Raw genomic sequence first — 24,572 nt, forward strand, 5'->3', positions numbered from 1 at the left:
TGGTTTGTCAAAGCTTGAGGGTTTGTTGATTGGTTCGGCTACATATCTGCCCTTTACCCTCCATGAGGTTTGCTCTTAGAAACCAACGGTCTCGTCTGCATTATCAATAGGAGCGGACCAGAAATAGTTATCACATCCTTCAGCATTGTCTTTATCAACCAAGATTTTTAGTTTTGCTGTTTGTTTTGACTCCTATGACTACATAAACCTGATTTGGCATGGTTTAAACATTTTGGTAAATCACTGCTTTCTCTTTGAGTTTCTTGGACTTGTCATTCGTCAAGCGAGCATACTCCACAGAGTTTTCAAATATGAGGGGTTCTTCTTTCTCGGTTTCGCTCTTTAAGAACTCAGAACAATCAACTACATCTTCCACTGATATTTCGCTCAACTCACTTTCCTCATCGAATTCTGATGTGTTTTCGACATTTGTTTTATGATCTGAACAAAGTTTGGCATGTGACGAGTCAAATGTTCATATGGTTTTGGACTTAGTTTTCAACTTATCATTTTCATCCAACAGATTTTTAAGCATACTTTTTTGTTCTTTGGAGTCGATAAAGGTCTCAATTTTGTCCACTCCATATTTGTAAGTGACGGAAATTTCGTCAGAGGACATTATTGATTCACATTCAGCAATAACTTCATCCTCCTTAAATTCAAGAAATGGTAAAATCATCTTATGAATATTTTTCCCTATTTCACAATCAAGATGAAGTTGAGTTATGTTAGTATATAAGCGTTTTGCAATTAAACAGAAAACATTTCGTTGTTTCAAAAACTTCAAATTGTCTCTATGCAAATAAATAATCTCATCACTAGCCCTAGCTAACTCTTGCTCCTTCAGCTGTATCTATGCTCTCCTTTCCTCACTCTTGGAAGAATCCCTGCTGAGTTGATCAGTTAGGTTAGAATTTGCTAGTCGGGTTTGCATGAGACTACCACTTAAGTTGGAAAATTTAAATTTTAGTTTGTTTAGTTCTTCTTCATAATTAGTGACAGGCACTTTCAATGATTCTAGGATGGATTGTACCTTTTTGATCAAGCGATCGTAGTCGTTGATCATTTCGCTCATGGGCTTGGCTGCAAAACACTTGTCTCTTTTGATACTCGGCTCCTTATCCTCACCTTCGGTTGGTGTTTCTGCAGATACCATCAGGCACTTCCCACCCGAACTGCTGACTCCCTCTCTAGCCATATATGCTCCACCATGCGAGGGCTTTCTTACTTCTTCATCTTCAGAGTCGGTTGACCAGACTTCAACTGCACCAAACTCATCATCATCCAGATTCTCCTGCACACAATTAAAGCATTCATTGAACTATTTGTAGCTTTCTTTTTCTTTATTTCATCAAACTTTAGCAGGTAATAGGTTTCATCATCTTCACCATCCTTTTTCTCAGCCATCTTTCTCAGCATACAGTCCTTGGCAAAGTGGTTCTTGTTGTGACAATAATTGCAATCATATCCAGAATCTCCTGCTAGCTTGCTTTCTTTCTTATCATCATCCTTTTGACTGACGTTCTTCAGTTCTTCTTTCACCTTCTCTAGGTTGTAGCTTCCTTGCCAGTTTCGGTTCTTATTGGCAGGGAATTTCATTCTTGCAAACTTCTTGGGATTGGAGACCATCATCGCATATTCTTCACTTGTAAGGTCACACTCAGAATAATCTGAATCATCTTCTTCTTCTGTCACAGTCTTCCCTTTCGAGATAAGGATTAAGGAGCCCATGCCAGACACAACCTTCGCTTCTTTTGTTACTGTGCTTTCATGGGATTTTAGGATGCCCATCAGTTTTGCCAGTGAGTAAGACTTGAACTATTCATGAGCCTTTACAATTGAGACCACTGCCATCCAATCAGGTCTTAGTCCATTCAAAAACGTGACTTTCTGTTCAATCTCCTTTCTTTCAATACCATGTTTCATCATCTTGCTAAGTAGATGATTGTAACGATCAAACGTCTAAAGAAGAGTCTCCTCAGGTTTTTGAGCAAAGGAACTGAACTCAGAGAGCAACAAGGTTTGTATTGAGTGCTCTAGATCTTCATTGGTTGAATACAGCTCTATAAGTCTCTCCCATATCTCTTTTGCAGTAGAGCATGAACTGACCTGACGGAAGGTGTTTTCTTGCAGGGCAAACTGGATCATCCTTAAAGCTTTGAGATTACATATCAGCTTATATTTTTCATCTTGTGGTATCTTTTCTACTTCCAATAAAAGCTGATTATATTCCTTTTGAGTCTTTACTGCCCTGTTTGTTATAGAATGGATGAATGGACCGATCGTAATGGCTTCCCAGATGAGATAGCCATTATATTCAGATCCAATCATCTAATCTTCAAAGTGATGCGCCCATACTTTGTAGTCTTGAGTGTAGAGAATAGGAACCCTTGTAGTGGATCCAATGCTATTTGAGATGTTAATGGGATTAGCTTGAGAGTCGTCGTGTGACATGATCAGCTTGTTTTTCGGATCTGCTAGAATCAGACTTGTAAACTAAAGATTAGGTTTTTTATCAAACACTAGACCAGGTTGTCAACTTAAAGTAAAGGTCCTTTTTATAGTTGATAAAAGCGGAAACCCTAAAGAATTCTTCACACAGAAGGAATGCGTACGAGTAACACATTCTCCTGCTCTGATACCAATTGTTGGAATAATATTCCTTAATAATCGATAGATTCAAGCAGAAAAACAATAAATGAAACAATAAAGAACACAAGAATAATTTGAATGATGTCGAATGATTAAACTTTAACACCTCAGAAGAGCTCGATGAAGAACTTCGACTGTAGAGGTGCTTAGGGTTACAATGCAAAAGATAATCAATGACTAGCATACTAAGGCATACATGCATGCACTATATATAATACGTAACCCTAATCTAGAATCACGGTTGGACAGGCCCAATACCGGATATACAAAAGAATGGCCCATGACGCAACACATAATACCCAACACACACGACGACGTGGAGGATATTACCACGGCGTGGTGGTCTTTTTACTTAATGATTTATACTCTCATTCTTCTGAATTTTTATGGAATTCAACATGGGGAATGGAATAAAATGAGTGTGGGGTGGTAGATTTTTATAAAATTTTGACTAAGTTGGAACATTTCTAAAAAACATCACCACGAGGTGGTAAATTGACAAAACCCGCTAACAGATTTCTCAAGGCAGTACCACGACGTGGTGAATTCACCATGACGTGGTGTCGGTTTAACTGTAGTAAAATTAGGGTTTTTAAACCCCAGTTAAAATCATTGTTACCTTTTACTCTGCCTCTCTGTCGACGTGTTCCATCTCCCACGAAGAACATCCTTGCCTTTTACTCGACTTCTTGCACTTTTCAAACAAAAGGTATGATTTTTGTGTGATTCTATTACTCTTAATCACTTCTTATGCTAGTAAAGGGTATACATTTGCTATTAGAACACTTGTAGGCCCGAAATTAGGAACCTAGGGTTTTGATTTTTTCAAAAATCGGACCCAATTAATGACGTTTTTCATTTGATTTTGTTAGTTTTCTACTTAAATTCATGCCTGGAACAAACCCTGAAGTTGCGTTGAGTTGATATGGTGTTGCATATGGTCCGATTAAACCATGGAACTCGACTGGACGTAGACCACGACGACACGTCGTGGTGAGATTTTTTGATACAACCTGTTTTGTTCTGATTCTTTGCATACAGATGGTTTCCTCTTGTGTTCTTTTTGGCTATTTTGCAGAAATGGCTAGCCATCCACGACGCCAACAACCCGAGAGACGGCCCAAATTTCCATGGTATTCTTTTCCTAGGACTGTTGGGCCCAAGATTTACGCAAGATAGAATACAAAACTCGATTGGATGAAGCAACGAAAAGTCCATGTTCCTGCAGTTGTAGATTGGCATTGGATGGGACAAACCGGGTTAATGGAGGGAATTGAGCCATACTTGGACAAAGCATACAATAGCATTCTAGGGTCGTTTGTTTGTATGGGATGGACAAGGCTGTTTGAAATTCAGGAAGTCGTGTATAAGGAGTTAGTCATCGAGTTTCTGAACACAGTTCTTTTGCACGGAAGGACGAAATATTTGTTAAAGACAACCTTTATTTTTGCCTTGGTGGAGAAAGTCGTACTTTAAGACATGCTAATTTTGCGCTGAGGACACAGATTTATCTTCCATCTGAGGTCCATTCCAAAGCTTATCAACAATATATTGCTGGAGGTATTCGTGTTACCGAGGGGTTCAAGGTTGAAACACACTGGAATGAAATAGCTAATGGTGCTTACGATAAGGGGACTACACAAGAAAGTGACATTCTCTCTCCTCTTCATTGTCTTTTGCACTGGCTAATCATAAACACCATTAATCAGCGATAGGAGGGGGACAAGTGTCTGACGATTGGCGTGTTTTTCATATGGGCTCTTATCACACCCTATGTTTATGTGGACTTAGTGTTCTTATTGGCGGATTTTCTTTTGTCCTGAGCAGGGAAGGATAGACGAGGTTCTCTTCTTTATATGGGTATGTTGATCACACGACTTGCATGTTCTTATGGAGTACTTGATAAGCGCGAGGCCGTCTTTTTAACTGTGGGTCCCGATAAACCTTTCTCTAAAATACTTTATAAGAGGGAAAATATCATTGTTGATCATGGGATAGGTGGTTTTTCTATTCCTAGAGATACTCCACGAGGCCGAGTTCTGAGGCAGGTAAGATAAAGGAGGGACCCTGAAGAAAACACCAACATGGGTCTAGACCACCTTATGCAGCAAATGCATGTGACCCGACCTACTCATTTTCCTCATGTTTATCCATATATACCGAGTAAGGAGGAACTGCAGAGAGAGCAACAAGGTGGAGCAAATGGTAGTGGAGGAGGAGGTGATGATGGAAATGACGAAGAACGAGCATTCTATCCTTTTATTTTAGTTGGATTCAAGACTTTGTTTGTTTTATGTCTTTTATTTTTGTGTGTTTGGTTTGTGTGGTTTGGTTGTTGGATAGTTATTTCTCTTTGTTTTGGTTGTTTAACAATGCTTCCCACTTTCATTACGAATCTTTGCTTTAGATTTCCATGTGTAATTGGTAGAGTCCAAGAGAGGGTATTATTGAAAAAAGGAGATACTTTATAGAGATTGATTAGAAACGACGAGAGAAGTGATCTTTGAGAAAATTTTAGAATGTTTGTTTGCATCGTTAAGTGAGGAGTCACGCCTAGCAGCTTCATACATTAGTTGGTGCCCCAAATATTCCAGAATTCAGTCGAGTCCGACTCAGTTTGTTGCGTAGTGTCAAGTGCTTCTTTTTGGGGAGTCATAAGACGAAATCCTTCCCGCTTCAAGTTGTTTCAGCTAGTGTGAATGTGAGGATTTCCCCTTCTTTTTCTTCAATTGGCATTCCTTCTTCATAATGTTTCACTCTATGTCCGTTAACTTTGAAAGGGATTCCGTCTCTTGATATAAGCTCAATAGCTCTATGTGGGAAAACTTGTTTAACAACAAAAGGCCTGTCCCACCTAGTTTGTAAATTTCCTAGGAAAAGCTTTAACCTTGAATTGAAGAGTGGCACCTTTTTTCCTTCCTGAAAATCTTTATGACCTTTTAGTCTCATGTCATTCCATTTCTTTGTCTTGTCCATATATATTAATGAACTAGTGTATGCTTCATTTCTATGTTCTTCAAGGGCATTCATTTGCATCAATCGATTGGCACGAAGTTCGTTTAGTTCAAAATTACGAATTTTCAAAGCCCAAAATGCTTTATACTCGATTTCAACCGGCAAATGGCAATTATTTCCATAGACCAACCTATATGGTGTAGTACCAATAGGTATTTAAAAGCCGTTTGAAATGCCCAAAGAGCATCATCAAGCTTATCTGACCACTATTTTTTATAACCTCCAACCGATCGCTCCAATATACGTTTTAATGCCCGATTTGTAACTTCGGTTTGCCCACTTGTTTGTGGATGCTATTGTTGAAAACCTATGGTGTACACCATATTTTTGTAACACCTTAGCTAATTGATCATTTGCAAAGTGCGTTCCCCGATAACTAATTAGAGCCTTAGGAACACCAAATCTTGAAAACAATTTCTTTAGGAAGTGTACCACCACACGAGCATCATTAGAAGGTAATGCTTGTGCTTCCGCCCATTTGGATACATAATCTACTGCCACCAATATATATTTATTTCCCTTAGACATTGAGAAAGGTCCCATAATGTCAATCCCCCCATATATCAAATATCTCACAAACGTGAATGCTATTTTGGGGCATCTCATTTCAGGATGAAATATTTCCCGACCTTTGGCATGAATCACACTCATTGACATATTGAGCGACATCTTTAAAAATTGTTGGCCAATAAAAACATGTATCAAAAATCATTTTAGCCGTATATTGTGCTCCATGTTGTCCTCGGGTAGGCCCGTTATTGTTGGATTAGTGTCTAAGGCTGCAACTATTTTAGGCAAGTATTTGACCCGGTTGTGCATGGTCCTTTTGGGTTGCCTTCACCATAGCAACTTGATAGGATGATTTATTAAGAGAGAGTAAATATTATTAATATATTATGAGAATAATATAAAGAATAATATATTGTTATTTGATTAATATAAGTCATAGAATTAATTGGAATTAATTTGGTGACTTAAAGAGATTAATTAAATAAAGGGGTATAAACTGTCAATTGTTTGATAGTTAAGCTTTAGACTGTAAATCCTTATAGATATACAAGGGACAGAATCTAGAAGCTAGATAGCTTCAAAATCGTCCATGGTGTTATCTAAGGAAAGGATTTGGATAGCCTTAAGAGAAGATTATCCAATAGGGTTTAGGTTATAACCCTTAAGGAGTCTACAAGTATAAATAGACCCCAAGGCTAAGGGAATTCGGCACTCCATCTAGAATAGAGAACCTCTGGCCGAAATTCCTCCCCTCTCCTCTCTCCCAAATCATCTTCCTTGCTATTGGTGTTTGTAAGCCATTAGAGGAGTGACATTTGTGACTCTAGAAGCTCCAAGACTACAAGATCAACAAGGAATTCAAAGGTATGGTTCTAGATCTGTTTCGATGATGTTATTTAACCTAATTAGTCATTAGAAGTCTTGGATTCAAAGCATGTTTAATTAGAAAGCCTAGATCCAAGCATTAGGGTTTTGTATGCGCATATAGGAAAGTTCTTATGGCTAAAACCCATCAGTGGTATCAGAGTCTAGCTTGGTTTTCATTAAATTGTTGCTTGATTAACTGAAACTAACCTGCAAAATTCGATTTTGTGTTTCCGAGTCATGGACTCGGCGAGTTCCAAAATGGACTCGGCGAGTTGGCCTGACTCGGCGAGTCCCTTTGTGCACTCGGCGAGTCCAGGCGTCAGGAATGGCTAGATTCGGGATTTTTTCATAATTATCTGATGGAAACTTTCCTTAATCATATTAGATCAAACCTAATCCGATTTTTTGATATATATGACTATAATCTTGATCTAATTAAAGGTAATTATCAACTAATAAAATACTTAATTTCCTTATATGATAATCAATTAATTATTTTGATTATTTTGGTAATTATCTTAAAAAGAAATCTTGAATAAATCAAATATAGATAATTAGGAAATTAATTATTAATTGAAATTATTTGTTATTTGATCCTCCTTGTTTTAAATGTTTAAAACTTGTCCTCAAGTTTTGAAATTTACATTTTGTGATTAAAAGTTTTAATTTAGACAACTTAAATTTCAAACCCTAGATTTTAAAAGGTTTAAAATACAACCCTATACTAATATAATATTACTAGAATAATATATATATATATATATATATATATATATATATATATATATATATATATATATATATATATATATATATATATATGTATGTATAACTAAAACGCTAGTCTTACCGTTAGTAGGCCTCATTCACGAAGCCGATCTATAAGGTGGGTATAAGGTTGCGGCCTATAAAATGGCGCTTAATGGGTGTACACTCACACCCACCACTTGCTTGATCGGTGGAGGGTCGTTAGCCGAACGGGTAGGATAGAGCAACCTCATTAAATGTATAATAAGTAATACAAAGTAACTACACATTTTTTAAAATTTCCCAATCTTAGTTATTTTAGGAAAAGTGAATTGATGCAATCCCATGAAGTTACACTTTGCACCCTTGCTAAGAAGTTAGTGGAGCGTGTGTGGTTTACCGGCACACTAATTGGTTCTAAGCAAAGGTGGCAAAGGGTGATTCATTGTTTATCATAGTTCGATGGAGTGTGTGTGGTTTACCGGCACATCGAATAGGTGATCGTTACAATGAAGGCACCATGTGAATTTGCATGGTAATTCACACCCGCTTTGTGATCCTCGGTATCCCAGTAACAAACAAGAGGGGCATATCGAGATTTAAACATGTCATTGAATAGTTTCAATGAATCTCATCCGAACCTAGGAAATTCTCAATACACTTAGGACTAATAGTTTAAGTTTTGTGATGGAGAATTAGTGAATCATCATTCACTTACCTTCAATTTATTTGCATGTTAGATTACGGCATCCCTTTTCTAATATGTAAATGTTATTGTTGGATCCTAGCCCTAATTTTTCTTATTGGGTGATAATTAGGGATTCTTATTCTAATATATATTTGTCCTTTCTATTTGTAGATGTCGAACGCTAACAACGCTGCTGCTAGTTCTTTCACGTTGATGAGCCTTTGCCAAAAGGTCACCTTCGATGGAACGAACTTTAGCGAATGGATAAGATACATTCGCACCATTGCTCGCTATGAGGATAAGGAGTATGTCCTCGATGAGAAGCTCGAGAAAATCAACCCCGAAATTGCTACTCCGGCCGAAATCACCGCTTTTGACACTCATGAGCGAGATGCAACGAAGGTACATTGCATCATGATAGCCACCATGAACTCCGAATTCCAAAAGTCCTACGAGGACATGTATCCGTACGAAATGCACCAAGACTTATTGGAGAGATACCACCAGAACGCGAGACAAGAGCGTTATGAGATTTTCACCAACATGATTTCCGCTAAGATGGGTCATGGAGAATCTCTTACCATGCACCTGCAAAAGATGCAAAGATATGTCGACCGCCTTCGCAAGTTAAATGTTGACTTTGGGGAAGACTTGGCGATCGACATGGTGCTTCACTCTTTACCTCCGATGTACAATCAATTTAGGATGACCTGCCATATGAACAAAGAAGAGGTCACCCTAAGCAAACTCCAAGGTCTCTTGAGGGTCGCTGAGAGCAACTTCAGAGACAAGTCTGTTGCACCTACTCCCAATCCGCCTGTTGCTCCTGTCTTGGCTATTGGTCAAGGAAAGGGAAAGAAGAGGAAGGCTTCGTCTAAGAACCATCGCAAGGTTAAAGCCCGAGATGGTGCCTCTTCTAGTGGGACCAAAGTTGATCCCGCTAAGCCCTGTCCTAACCCGAAGGAGGCAGAGTGCCACTACTGCCACAAGATAGGACATTGGAAGAGAAGCTGCCCAGAGTACCTGCAAGCAATCAAAGAAGGAAAGATCAAGCCATCTTTCGGAGGTATATACACAATTAAATCTAACGATTCTAATCATGCTATTTCTTGGGTTCTTGATACCGGTTGTGGTTATCACATTTGTTCTAATGTGCAGGGACTAAGAAGAAGTAGGGATGTGGAGCAAGGAAGGATCAATCTAATCATGGGGAACAGAAGATCGTCGCTTGTGACCAAGATTGGAGTGTATTCTTTAGTGCTTAGGAATAATTTGGTTTTACATTTAAACAATTGTTGCTATTCGCCAGAAATGGCTAGAAACATCATTTCATTTCATGGTTTATATAGACAAAGATTTAGATTTTAATAATGAGAATGGTTCTATTTTGGCTTATCTAAATGGTGTCTTTTACTTTGAAGCTATACCATGTAATGGAATATATGAAACTGTTATGATTGTTGATAACTTAGGAAATGATGTTTTGAATATAGATTCTTCCACTAGTATGGATAAAGCATCCTTGTGACATTATCGTCTTGGACATGTCAATAAGAAATGCATAGCCCAACTCCAAAAGGATGGAGTGTTGGAGTCGTTCGACCTTAGGGAAGACGACACATGTGAGTCTTGTTTACTTGGAAAGATGACTAAGTCACCCTTCACAAGTACGTGTGAAAGGGGTGAGGGTCTACTGGACCTAATACATACCTATGTATGTGGACCGTTTAGATCAACCACGAAGGATGGGAACCGCTTCTGCGTGACTTTTACCGATGATTATAGTAGATATGGGTATATCTATTTAATCAAGCAAAAGTCAGAAGCCTTTGAAAAGTTCAAAGAGTTCAAGAATGAAGTGGAGAATCATTTGGGCAGGAAAATCAAGATGCTTCGATCCGATCGAGGAAGAGAGTACCTATGTCTTGAATTCCACGATTATCTCAAGGAGTGTGGAATAGTTTCGCAATTGACGCCTCCTAGGACACCGCAGTTGAATGGTGTGGCAGAAAGGCATAATCGAACCTTATTGGATATGGTTTGCTCTATGATGAGTCGTGCTTCACTACCTATCTCTTTTTGGGGGTATGCCTTAGAGACTGCTGCCCATATTCTTAACCGAATCCCTACTAAGAAGGTTGCCAAAACACCTCACGAGATGTGGACAGGGAAAGCTCCCTCGTTGGCACATATCAAGGTTTGGGGTTGCGAGGCTTTTGTAAGACGAGATACTCACGACAAGATCGAACCTCGAAGTGAGCGATGTATTTTCATCGGCTACCCGCAGACATCCTTTGGATATCTCTTCTATAGACCGAAGGACAATGTTGTCTTTGTTGCGAGGAGAGGAGTTTTCCGAGCGCGAGAACTCATAGGCCAAGGAGACAGTGGGAGGCAAATCGAGCTTGAAGAGATTCAAGAAACGATAGATGAAGGAACCTCTACCGTTGGCGCTCAACCCGAGGAGGAAACTCCGGTTGAACCGATTGACGAGTCATTACCTCTTAGACGTTCCGATAGAGTTAGAGTTCATCCCCAGTTTTATGGTTTTCATATTACTACCGAAGGGGACACGTATATTAGTGATGGTACACTAGTAAATCTTGATGAACCTAATAGCTATAAGGAAGCCATGGCAGGCCCGGAGTCTACAAAATGGAAAGAGGCAATGGATAGCGCGATTGGTTACGAAGGGATTTACTCAAACTCCCGGAGTTGACTATGATGAGACCTTCTCTCCAGTTGCGAAGATTAAATCTATAAGAGTAATGCTAGCTATTGCCGCATTTCATGATTATGAGATTTGGCAAATGGATGTCAAGACCGCTTTCCTTAACGGAAAGTTGGCTGAGGATGCTTACATGGCTCAGCCAGAGGGGTTTGTGGATTCGAAGCATCCGAATAGAGTGTGTAAGCTTGAGAAGTCCATTTATGTACTTAAGCAAGCGTCTCGTAGATGGAATCTTTGCTTCGATGAGAAAGTCAAAGAGTTTGGATTTGTACGAAGCGAAGACGAATCTTGTGTATATGTCAAAGCCAGTGGGAGTATAGTAAGCTTTCTCGTTCTATATGTCGATGACATATTACTCATAGGAAACGACATCCCGACTCTGCAGGAGGTTAAGTCCTTGCTCGGGAAGTGCTTCGCTATGAAGGACCTCGGAGAGGCTTCTTACATTTTGGGAATAAGGATAGTAAGAGAAAGAAGTAAGAGACTAATTGGACTTAGTCAAAATACTTACTTAGAGAGGGTGCTAAAACGTTTTAGTATGGAAAACTCAAAGAAGGGAGAATTACCGATACAAAGTAATGCCAAGTTGAGTAAGACTCAAAGTCCGAGTACCGAAGCTGAAATAGCAGAAATGAGCCGAGTACCATACGCTTCCGCAGTTGGCTCAATCATGTACGCTATGACTTGTACTCGCCCTGATGTAGCCTTCGCTTTGAGCATGGTTAGCAGATATCAAGGGAATCCTGGCAGAGCACATTGGATTGCGGTGAAGAACATCCTTAAGTACCTTCAGAGGACGAAGGAATGGTTCTTAGTCGTCGGAGGGAGTGATGACTTGAAGGTGCGAGGGTATAGTGACACCAGTTTTCAGACCGACAGGGACAACTACCGTTCGCAGTCGGGCTGGGTCTTTACCCTAAATGGAGGAGCAGTGACATGGAAGAGTTCCAAGCAGGAAACCGTAGCTGATTCAACGTGCGAATCAGAGTACATTGCAGCAGGAGAAGCGTCGAAGGAGGCAATATGGCTAAAGAACTTCATCGGTGATCTTGGAGTTGTACCTGCCATAAAGGAGCCCATGGAGATTTTCTGTGATAACGAAGGAGCGGTTGCCTTGACCAAGGAACCGAGGGATCATGGTAGATCAAGACATATTGACAGAAAATATCACTTCATTAGACATCGTGTAGAAGAAGGACAACTCGTAGTGAAGAGGATATCATCAGAAGATAACCCAACAGATCCGCTTACGAAGGGACTGAGTAGGGTTAAGCACTTGCAGCATGCTAGGAGTATTGGGCTGAAGGATGATATTAGCATAGATTAGATAGTATTAGAAACGTGTAATAGATAAATGTAATTAACATTTGATGATTAAATAAAGGAGTTTTATTTATGAGTAATGTTACTGTCTTATGTTAATTGTTTAACTATTGTTTCACTTTGCATGTTTTGACTTCCAGAATAATTGAGTTTATTAGGAATAATCGAATTGTTCAAATTGTCCACAATCGTTCATATGTTGGAAGTAGATATGAATGAAGATTGTAATGAATTGGTGTGTAGAATGTCTAAATGGTGTTAGACATAGCAAAGGGTTGTTGCGACGTTCATGAGTGCTTATGAACTAGTTTTGAGCATTGGAACAAACCCGCACTTGCTGGAATCACCTTATGGAATACGATATAAAAGGTGATCGCAAGATGATAATATCATATAGTCTTAAAACCTAGATATATGGTTTGTTATTTGTTAATTGATTGTACATTGATAATGCGAAAACGCATCAGTAACTCGGTGTTATAAAACGCATTGTTGTGTATAGTTGGTTAATGAATAAGTAAATGCATATAAGTCAAAGTTTATCTGTAACTTTTATCTAAGAAGGTAAAAGCGATATCTCGGCCGCTCGATGATTTGATTTGACTTATGTGTCGGGCCCGGTCAGAACTGAATTGATGTGTTCGATTAAATTCTATGTCAAATAAATTACAGATCGAGAAACCTAAATGCTTGACTAACCATTCCATAGGATTGTCAGCATGATATCTAACAGAGGACTATACGATCCCTTATCTAAAGGACAAGATTGATTAGATTAGAGTTTGACAGCGTCTTTGAGAGCTACGATTGCAACTATTTTAGTTACTAGACTTATCCAAGTGGGAGACTGTTGGATTAGTGTCTAAGGCTGCAACTATTTTAGGCAAGTATTTGACCCGGTTGTGCATGGTCCTTTTGGGTTGCCTTCACCATAGCAACTTGATAGGATGATTTATTAAGACAGAGTAAATATTATTAATATGTTATGAGAATAATATAAAGAATAATATATTGTTATTTGATTAATATAAGTCATAGAATTAATTGGAATTAATTTGGTGACTTAAAGAGATTAATTAAATAAAGGGGTATAAACTGTCAATTGTTTGATAGTTAAGCTTTAGACTGTAAATCCTTATAGATATACAAGGGACGGATTCTAAAAGCTAGATAGCTTCAAAATCGTCCATGGTGTTATCTAAGGAAAGGATTTGGATAGCCTTAAGAGAAGATTATCCAATAGGGTTTAGGTTGTAACCCTTAAGGAGTCTACAAGTATAAATAGACCCCAAGGCTGAGGGAATTCGGCACTCCATCTAGAATAGAGAACCTCTGGCCGAAATTCCTCCCCTCTCCTCTCTCCCAAATCATCTTCCTTGCTATTGGTGTTTGTAAGCCATTAGAGGAGTGACATTTGTGACTCTAGAAGCTCCAAGACTACAAGATCAACAAGGAATTCAAAGGTATGGTTCTAGATCTATTTCAATGTTGTTATTTAACCTAATTAGTCATTAGAAGTCTTGGATTCAAAGCATGTTTAATTAGAAAGCCTAGATCCAAGCATTAGGGTTTTGCATGCGCACATAGGAAAGTTCTTATGGCTAAAACCCATCAGTTATGACAATGGTTCAAGATTTCTCGACTCTCCTTCCCAAATACACATCTTCTTATCATACCGTCCGCGTCGCTTCGAAATAGGTATGGCTCATCCCAAAAGTAATACTTAATTTCAGAATAGGATTTCTTCTTTTTTTATCTCGTCAAATCTTTTGGAATATAGTCACTTGCTAAATAGTTGGCTAAATCTGCATACGAAGGTATTTCTCCTGCTATAACCATAAGATACTCTTCGGGAAAATCATCTCCAATCTTGTTTTCTTATAATTCTTCCAAGTGTAGGTTCACTAGTCGCGATAAGTGATTCCCTGCTACGTTTTCCATTCCCTTTTTGTCTCTAATCTCAATGTCAAATTCTTGTAAAAGTAATACCCAACATATTAATCTTGGTTTAGCATCTTGTTTAGCAAAGGGATACTTTAGGGTTGTATGGTAGGTAAATACAATTGTCTTTGACAAGAATAGATATGGGCGAAATTTATCAAAAGCATAAACCACCGTGAGCAGCTCCTTCTCGGTAGTGGTGTAATTCTCTTGAGTTGGGTTCAAGGTTTTGCTAGCATAATAAATAGGCTGACAATGTTTGTCAATTATTTGGTTCAAAACAACTCCCACGGCATAATTGCTAGAATCACACATAAGCTCGAAAGGATGGCTCCAATTTGGTGCTATCATAATAGGAGTAGTGCTCAACTTTTCCTTTAACATTTGAAATGCTTCATGACATTCCTTAGAAAAGTTGAATGGGGCATCCTTTAAAAGAAGTTGAGTGAAAGGCCTCGTGATCTTCGAAAAGTCTTAATGAAACGGTGATAAAATCCCGCTTGGCTAAGAAAGCTCCTTACCCTTTTTACATTTGTTGGGGGTGGTAATGTAGCTATCTTGTCAACTTTTGCTCTATCTACCTCTATCCCCAACCTTGAGACTTTGTGTCCTAACCCAATCCCTTCCTTTACCATGAAGTGACACTTTTCCCAGTTTAGGACTAGATTTGTCTTCTCACATCTTGCTAACATTAGGTGTAAGTTTGATAAACAATCTTCAAAAGAGGACCCAAAAACCAAGAAGTCATCCATGAAAACTTCCATAAATTTCTCGATCATGTTGTGGAAGATAGCCATCATGCACCTTTGGAATGTAGGCAATGCAATGCATAGCCTAAAAGGCATGCGTCTGTATGCAAGCGTCCCACTCTGGCATGTAAAAATGGTATTTTCTTGGTCTTGTGGATCAACTGGAATTTGGAAGTACCCCGAGAAACCATCAAGAAAACAATAGTAAAGATGACCGAAAGTCTTTCGAGCATTTAGTCAATAAATGGTAGAAGAAAGTGATCCTTGCATGTAACATCATTAAGCTTTCGATAGTTGATGCAAACACGCCACTCGGTTACTGTTCTTGTTGGGATTAACTCGTTATCTTAATTGGTAAACACTATCGTTCCTCCTTTCTTCAGTACCACTTGCACCAGACTTACACATGGGCTATCAGAGATTAAGTAAATGATATCATCATCTAAAAGTTTAGCCACCTCCTTTTTAACCACTTCTTGCATATTTGGGATAAGTCTTCTTTGGCGTTGAACTATGGGTTGAGCTCCTTCTTCTAGGTTGATATTATGAGAACAATAGGCTGGGCTAATTCCCTTGATATCGATTATCTTCCATGCTAATGCACCTTGTCTTTTCTTTAGTACTCCCACAAGTCTTTCTTTTTCATGTTTAGCTAGATTAAATGCTATAAGTACTGGTTTTTGTTGCCCATCTTTGAAGAATGCATACTCCAGGTGCTCGGGTAAGGCTTTAAGCTCTATTTTTGGCTTTTCGTCAGTCACCACGTCATGAGCTTCTTGTTATATCGTGGTGTCGTAACTTTTCTTTTCAGATCGAGAAATGTTTTTTGACCACGGCGTGTTGTTTTCACCACGTCGTGTAGCCTCTTCTGTCTTTTTATTACTTCATTATATTCACTTTCTTCTAATAGCTTCTCTAATTCTTTCAGATCTAGTTCGACATCAAAATCACCTTCCTCAAGCACCATAAATCCATCTGTTTCCTTTTCCTTCCATCCTCCTAGCTCATTTTCAAATAGTTCAACAAGCACATCGACTGAAAAGGCCGTATCATCACTTTCTCTTGAATGTTGAATTGCACGATTAACCCCAAAAGTGACCGCTTCTTCTCCTACTCGGAGGGTGAGTTTTGAATCTCTAATATCTATTAAGGCTTGGGCGGTTCTCAAGAAGGGTCTTCCAAGGATGATTGGGACTTGTTCGTCTTCCTCCATATCTAATATGATGAAATCCACGAGAAAGACAAACTTGTCCACTTTTACGAGCAAGTCTTTACATATACCCCTTGAGAAGCTCATGGTCTTGTTGGCTATGTGTATAACATGCGGACCGGTCTTGCTTCTGGGAGATCAAGCTTCTTCAAAAATGAATAGGGCATCAAATTAACACTAGCTCCCGAATCGGCTAGAGCATGCTAGTTGCTAGATTCCCGAATTAGCATGGTAAGGTTATGCTTCCTGGATCACCCATCTTCTTTAATAACATGTTTAGCATTGCAGCTGAACAAGTTTCATTTAATACAACCTTTGATAGTGCCTCCATTTTCTTCTAGTTTGTTAAAAGTTCCTTGAGGAACTTGGCATATTTTGGCATTTCAATTAAAGCCTCGAAGAATGGAATATTTATTTCAAGAGACTTTATGTGGTCTAAAAACTTCTGATAATCTTCAACATGCTTCTTTTGAATTGCTCTACTGGGGAATGGCAATAGTGGATGGTAAGGCTTTACGAGTTCCTTATTTTTCTTTTCAACTTCTGGCCACACTGTGGCCTTTGTACCACGTCATGGTGATTGTTTAGATCCATGTCCTTGAATTTCTTCTTGAACTTCCTTCTCCCCGTCCGAGTTGTTTCTATTTATGGGTGTTAAATGAGTGATAATTTTCCCTCTTCTAGTGGTAATTGCTTGGATATGAGCTCCTCTTGGGTTTTGTTCAGTGTTCTCTAGAAGTCCTCTCGTTGGCCTTTCGTTGAATTGCTTAGCTAGTTGCCCAAGTTGTTGTTCTATGTTGATGATTGAAGCTTGTTGATTTCTAAACAGTGCTGGCTGGTTTTTCATCATCTCTTGTTGTTCCTTCATCATCACTTGTTGCTCTTTCATCATAAGTTGTTCTTTAATTGTTGCTTCAGTTCCCTCGTGCCTTTTTTCAGATGCGGCTGCAAATCGGGTGAGCATTGTCTCAAAATCAGTTTTCTATTCAACCGGTGGTTCCTCTCTTTGATAAAAACTTATCCCTTTTTGTTCAAAATTTTCTTCCTTAGCCTTTTTATACTCATCATAGGGTAGCCACTTTTTCTTGGGCTTTCACCAGTCTTCATCAAAACGAGCTCCACTCGAGTAGCAATCTTGAACCTTTCGGTTCCCAGTCTCATCAAGTTCACAATCTCTAGTCAAATGCAGTCCATTGCAGTTTTCACACCTAACCCTTATAGCATGGATTGTTTGATCCATCTTAGTCATTCTTTTATCCATGTTTTGTAGCATTTCCATTACCACTGACATATCTTCCGAAGCAACATTTGCTGACCCCCTCGTTACATCATTCCTTGGACTATGGTATTCTCTAGAGTGCTTAGAGAATTCTTTAATGAGTTCCTTAACTTCTGCTGGATTTTTCTTTGTTAAGGGGCCTTGAGAGTCAAGGAGTTGTCTAGTGGTGAGGTTTACCTCATCATAAAAGATCGACACTTCTTGTTGCACATTGACGTCATTTTGTGGGAAATTCCTAATTAGACCCTTGTAGCGCTCCCATGCTTCATACAACGACTCCCCCATTTGTTGTTCAAAATTGGCGATGGCCTTTTTGAGCTTAGACACCTTGGATGGTGGGAAAAACTGTTCCAAAACCAATTCATGCATCTTTTCCCATGTCGTTATCGCGCCTGGTGGAAGTGCCTTCAACCACACGCCTCCCTTGAAAGTGATAGGGAGCATCCTCAACAACACCGTTTCTCTTGGTACATTTGGAATGTTAAAGTAGTCGGCGATGTATTTTACTTCATCTAGATGCTTATAAGCGTCTTCATGATCCTTTCCGGTGAAAGGAATCTCCTTTAATGCAGTAAGGATGTTCCCCTTAAGATCAAATGTGGCAGTGGCGGGTCTGGTGGGTTGCACAAGTCCCGGACCGGTGTCGTCTCTGTAATATCCGGATTCCCAGGTATATTATTTATTTATTCATTTCTGAGAACTATTGAGCAACTCGACGAGTTGGTGCTACAACTCGTCGAGTAGAGTCGTGTTTGGCCACGTGGGCTTAGTGACCTACTTGACGAGTCAGAGATCCGACTCGCCGAGTAGACGCTGAGCAATGAAACCATAAATCCTAGGGTTTGGGGCCTATTTAAGGACACTTAAAGCCCCATTTGCAGATAACCAGCTTCCTAACCTTAATGTGTGAAACCCTAAACGGGTGTAGTGAGCTAAGAGAGTCTCAAAGCTAATCTTGAGGGATTTTAGTGCATCTCTTGAGGAAGGAGAGGAGTTTGTTCAGCAAGGAACAAGAAGGAGTTGTTGGGGTTCAGGCCCTTTCATCCAGAGCTTCAAGAGGAAGGTAAAAAGCTTGAACCTTTCCCCTTTATTTGGTTAGATCTCATGAGTTTGAGAAATTAGGGTTTTCATCACATTTTTATTTGGGACTTCGAGCATACTGAGTTATCATAAGGTTTAGACCTCAGATCTGGACCTTGTTAGGTCCCTAGAGTCCAAAGGTCCCAAGTTTATTCATCCATGTGAGGATATTTGTATTTGACACCTTGTGAGAGCATGTATTGGTATGTTAGAGCAAAACCACCATGCATGAGCGTAAAGATCGAAGCTTTACGTGATAATCGAGCCTTGGGATGCTAGATCTAGTGTTTGGAGTGATAGACCTGCTTTAAAATGTATGAATGAGAAATTAGATCGAAGGGACACACCGAGTCCATGAACTGACTCGACGAGTTGGTGATGGTTTGTCCCGATGAGCATGATCATGCGATAACTTGGCGAGTTGGGGGTCAACTCGACGAGTTGAGTAGGACCTTCACGAGATTTTTGAGGATAATGAGTAGACTCGACGAGTCACATAAGTGCACTCGGCGAGTCGAGTCAAACATGGACTGTTGACTCGAGTTTGACTTCTATCGACTTTAGGGTTTGGTCAAATATGAGTAATGGAGACTGTGGAGGGGTAAAATGTTCTTTTTCCCATTCCAAGAGTTAGAGAGAGAGAGAGAGGGAGAGAGAGAACAACCCTTGGTATATTTTGAGTATGAGTAGAGTATTAATTATAGATAATTATCCTATGTGTTAGGCGGAGGCTAGTTCGAGATTTCCAAGTACGAGAATTTTACTTAGCTTGCTTACGAGTTGAGTCTTCTCAGTATACATACCTAGAGTGGTGATCTTAGTTGTGTGACTGGAGGGTCTTATGTGTTTGTTTCAGTACTGTGATATCCTGCATTATGTCTATCTGATTTATGTTGTGTATTATTCTGAGTTTACTGAGTAGGACTGGAGGGTCCACCCGAGCTAGGACCGGAGAGTCCACTCGAGTTATGGGACTGGAGGGTGCCATTGAGACACAGGACTGGAGGGTCCATACCGAGCAGTGAGACCGGAGGGTCCTCATCGAGACGCATGAGACTGGAGGGTCCATGCCGAGTTATAGCCATGAGAGGCTTATTATCGTGTATGTGGTATTTTGGGAAACTCACTAAGATTCGTGCTTACCGTGTTATGTGTCTCAGGTACTTCCTAGGATCACGGGAAGGCACCAGCTTGATTGTACACACATTAGAGATTGAGTTATGTTTGAGAGGATCCTGGAGTTTGATATGTATAGTTTTTTGATATGAGATTTGATGATTTGACATTTTGACACTTTTGTGATTTTATTATCGAGATAAATGTGTTTTTTTTTTAAATTGAAAATTTTGGTTTGAAAATTTACATCGTTACAAGTTGATATCAGAGCCTTGGTTTGAGGGATTCGGATGCACCTCCGGGTGTGTTCGGAATCAAATTGGGGATTTGAGATTTTTTTTCAAAAAGAGATAATTTTTCAAAAATGAGAAAGAGTTTAAGAGAAAACGAGTTGGAGCGGTGTGTACAATCAGCCAGAGCCCAAACGGTGAATTCTCAAAATACCCTTACTTTTGTGTTATGATATATTTACAAGATATTTTATGAGATATTATGCATACTAGAGAGTAGGCTAGGTATTTCATATTTTAGGACTAGAGTGGCCTGAGTTGTGATGCCTTATCCTAGGGGTTGCTGCTATCTGTGATTTGCTTTTGAGTATGAGTTGATTAAGAGTATTTAGCAGAGATCACTTAGAGAGGGTTCTCGAATTGAGAGAAAATCTAGGAGAGACACCTAGATGGGCTTGTGAGAGGTCTACTGAGAAAGTAGTATGTACTTTGTGAGATATAGAGTACTTGTTGTCACACCCCCAAACCAAGGATGGCGGAAACGTCCGGGGGTGGAGGACTTCATGTAGAGTATCACAACAACGAGTATGATAGTGCTCAAAGTAAATACAACCATCATAAATATAATTGAAAAAAGTTACACCAAAGTATATGTTTACATGATTCGAATCAATAACATTATGATACAAAATGAACTGTTTGACGATTTATCGTCCCATCCTCAAAACGTGGTTGATTTCCTGTTTCACTAAATTCCTGAGAATACAAGTAGTTTGAAAAGTGTCAACACAAAGGTTGGTGAAATCATAAGCTTTTGACAGTAAGAGTTTGAAAATCGATCTTTGTAAGAAAATGTATGTTACCAAGAAAAATCCAATATTTTCCTTATAGAAGTTATGTAGTCCTAAATACCAGGACCGAAATGAACAAGTATTTTGTCATACTTAAAGATATAATTGTGGTTTTAAATTGACATAAAACCCCTTTCTGATTTGAGAAAATCCCGAAATGAATGATGTGTGGTCTTAAATACCAAGACTGAAAATATACCATAATATCTGTAATTATTGATATAAAAAGAGATTTTAAATTGACATAAAACCCCTTTTGATTTATGCAAATCCCTATAAACTTATGTTGTTAGATCCATATGTGAGCCGCTATAATCATACTAATGACTGAATACACCTGCTACGACGTTTCTCAGGCGTCGCGAAACTGAAATGACACTTGTCACCAGCAGACCTGCAGGTCCGGCTGTAGCTAGCAGCGAGGTGTGGGGTGTCAAACCCAATATAGATCTATACACAACTATCACGTTCTCCCTCCAGGAGACTCTGATTATAACTAGCAGGAATTTAGATTCCACACTCGGACGTACGGAAGAGAATGTCTCACAATTTAGGTTAACAAGTTTACGTGTGATGTGCATAAGTGTAAAGCCTTTTCCTGTGGGAATAAAACCTTCCGAAATGTGTTTGTTGTGTTAATGGAAACATAAACCATACCTATTATAGTTTATCCCAAAACATTTGTAATGTATAAAAACTCTTTTATGAAAACGCTTTTGTAATGAATTTACACTTAATGTAATGAAAGTTCCCTTTTGTATAAATGTACCCTTCTGAAATATATTTGTATTTTATAAAGTATCATAAACTATACCTATTATAGTTTATCAAAACAAGGGTAGAAATAGTAAAGTACATAAACTATACTTAACATAGTTTAATAATACATTTGTATGTAATGGGTGTACTTTAATTATGACACTTGGTTATTTCTATGTATTATCTAGTGAAAATCCATTTGTTAACTGGTGTATATCTAGATATGAATACAAAAATGTCACATACTACAATAACACATAATCACATAATGATATATACCTTGCTCAACATGTTACAAGGTGAAATGAAATTTATAGTGTTTTTCTATTTATAACATTTTCTGTAGCTGTTATTGGAAAATTTGTAGAAAAATCATAAAATGTCCAAATCAAGTTCTGTAACTTCTGAGAGTTTGTAAAATGAGTCTAGTTGGTTCATAAATTTTTCCATAATTTTTTGGGACCTCTAACTTGTGCGACCAAGTCCATAATCACAGACTGGTCCGGATTGGTGTTTGAGATGATAGGCAGTTTTGTAAAAATCACCATAAATTGTAGAAAAATCGTATGGAGATGTGCAAGTAGTCATTTTATAGCTAAGAACTGGAACTACTTACACCTAAAACAGTTTTGTAAAAAAAATGTTTTAGTTGTCCAAAATAGTCCGTGAATGGGGTCCAACTTTTTTGATGAAGGCTGTTAGAAAAGTTTAGTTTTGTTCTTGTTGTTTTACTTGTATTCTCCCCCTAAAAACTTGAGAAAACATGAAAATGTAGGGGTATGAAGTCACCTTGAGTGATTTCAGTAGATAAGTGTTGAAGAAGAGAAGTGTTCAACTCAAGAACACTTGATGAACCACTTGAAGATTCGAAGATCTAACAAGAAGGTGATGATGTTTGTGTAAGCAATCTATGATTTTGAGTAGGAGGATGTGTAATAATCATAAGAAAAGATGATGATACTTACTAAATGAAGGAGAAAAGTCTTGGAGTATGCCTTGAAGTTCTCGAATTTGAGAGAGAAAGATGAGAGAGTTTGGAGTGTGGTTCTTGGTGGAAAAATGAGAGAATGAATGAAGTGTGAGGAGAGAGGGTGGATGTTCCAGCTCTAAGAACGTGGGAATGGCTGAAAATAATGAGAAAGGACTTATGAAGTGACTAGGGATGGGTTGGTGGTGAATAGTGACATGGAGTGGGTATGGGAGTGGTTGCCTGTGTCATAGAATAAAAGAAAGTCAACACTCTACCTTTGTACTTCACCTACTCTCTTTTGGATAAGGTTTTATCCTCAAAACGTGATAATTCATTACTTAAGGGGTCTTATATGTTAAAATAAAGTTTTGGGTGAAAATCTCGTGTTAAAACAATTAAAAACGGGCCCAAAACGCAAAATTAGTCGAAAACCGGGAGAAAAGGGACTTCCAGCGAGACCTCTCGGTCCTAGGCCGAGGTTCGGTCCATAATGATGTTAGGCGCGAAGCGAAGGCGAAGGCTCGGTAGTCTCAGAAGCGAAGGCTCGGTCTCAGAAGCGAAGGTGATCAGACCCGAAATGTACCGAAGGTTCGGGTTCGGGTGATGTGCGAGGTTCGGTTCCAGGAGCCTTCGGGATCGGTTCTTTGAGTGAGGTTCGGTTCAGCAGCCTTTGGCTCAGAAGGGTTCGGGTCCTAAGAGGACTTTCAGGTCCTAAGAGGGGTTTCGGCTCCTTAAGTCTGTTTTTCGCGTAGGCTTCCGTTTTTTGGCTGTTTTCGCCAAATTCAAGGGTCGGGATGCCCCGAGTGATTATAGAAAGTTGAGAGAGATTTTGAGAGAGATTCCACATACTTAGAGAGATTTGGGAGAGATTTGACATTCTTGGAGAGATTTCTCATACAAAGAGATATTTGGGAGAGATTTCACATACTCAGAGAGATTTGGGAGAGATTTGACATTCTTGGAGAGATTTCTCATACAAAGAGATATTTGGGAGAGATTTCACATACTTAGAGAGATTTGGGAGAGATTTGACATTCTTGGAGAGATTTCTCATACAAAGAGTTATTTGGGAGAGATTTCACATACTTAGAGAGGTTTGGGAGAGATTTGACATTCTTGGAGAGATTTCTCATACAAAGAGATATTTGGGAGAGATTTCACATACTTAGAGAGATTTGGGAGAGATTTGACATTCTTGGAGAGATTTCTCATACCAAGAGATATTTGGGAGATATTTCACATACTTAGAGAGATTTGGGAGAGATTTGATATTCTTGGAGAGATTTCTCATACAAAGAGATATTTGGGAGAGATTTCACATACTTAGAGAGATTTGGGAGAGATTTGACATTCTTGGAGAGATTTCTCATACAAAGAGAGATTTAGGAGAGATTTCACATTCTTGGAGAGATTTGGGAGAGATTCTCGATAAGAAGAGATAGAGTGAAAACGATTGAGAGCGGTTTTGTGTGTGACGAATGTGAGTGTCCGGCTTCGCAATGCAAGGTTCGTAAACCCCGTTAAGCCTTGTTTAAGGATCTTGCATACTCCCGATGAGTATGCAACATTGTTTTATCGGTTTGGTTCGCCACGTACCACAGTTTTAGGTTAAGGAGATCTAGATGTACGCACTTTTCGATTTATGATCTCTCATTAGAATAGCGAGTTGTTTAGAAATTACATAACGTAAACTCTAGTACCCACGGGCAAATTGAGTTGACCGGTTTGACTTGTTGACTTTAGTTGAGTTTGACTTGACCGAAAATTGACGGTTGTCACACTTATGAATTGAGATCCTAGGAGGAGGACTTGGGGTGAATACATAATTGGTGTGGAAGGTAGTATTGGGCCCGT

At 39.0% G+C, this 24,572-nt stretch overlaps 1 non-coding gene across 1 annotated transcript; it reads left to right on the plus strand.

Moving 5' to 3' along the window:
* The first annotated feature begins 17,926 nt into the window (after positions 1-17,926).
* LOC145071517 (small nucleolar RNA R71) lies at positions 17,927-18,033 on the plus strand. Its single transcript, XR_013690528.1, has one exon. It is a non-coding gene; the product is annotated as a small nucleolar RNA R71 (small nucleolar RNA).
* The last annotated feature ends 6,539 nt before the right edge of the window (positions 18,034-24,572 follow it).

The sequence above is a fragment of the Lactuca serriola genome, chromosome 8, assembly GCF_051521515.1.
Source record: "Lactuca serriola cultivar US96UC23 chromosome 8, Lser_US96UC23_V15, whole genome shotgun sequence".
Lineage (NCBI taxonomy): Eukaryota > Viridiplantae > Streptophyta > Magnoliopsida > Asterales > Asteraceae > Lactuca > Lactuca serriola.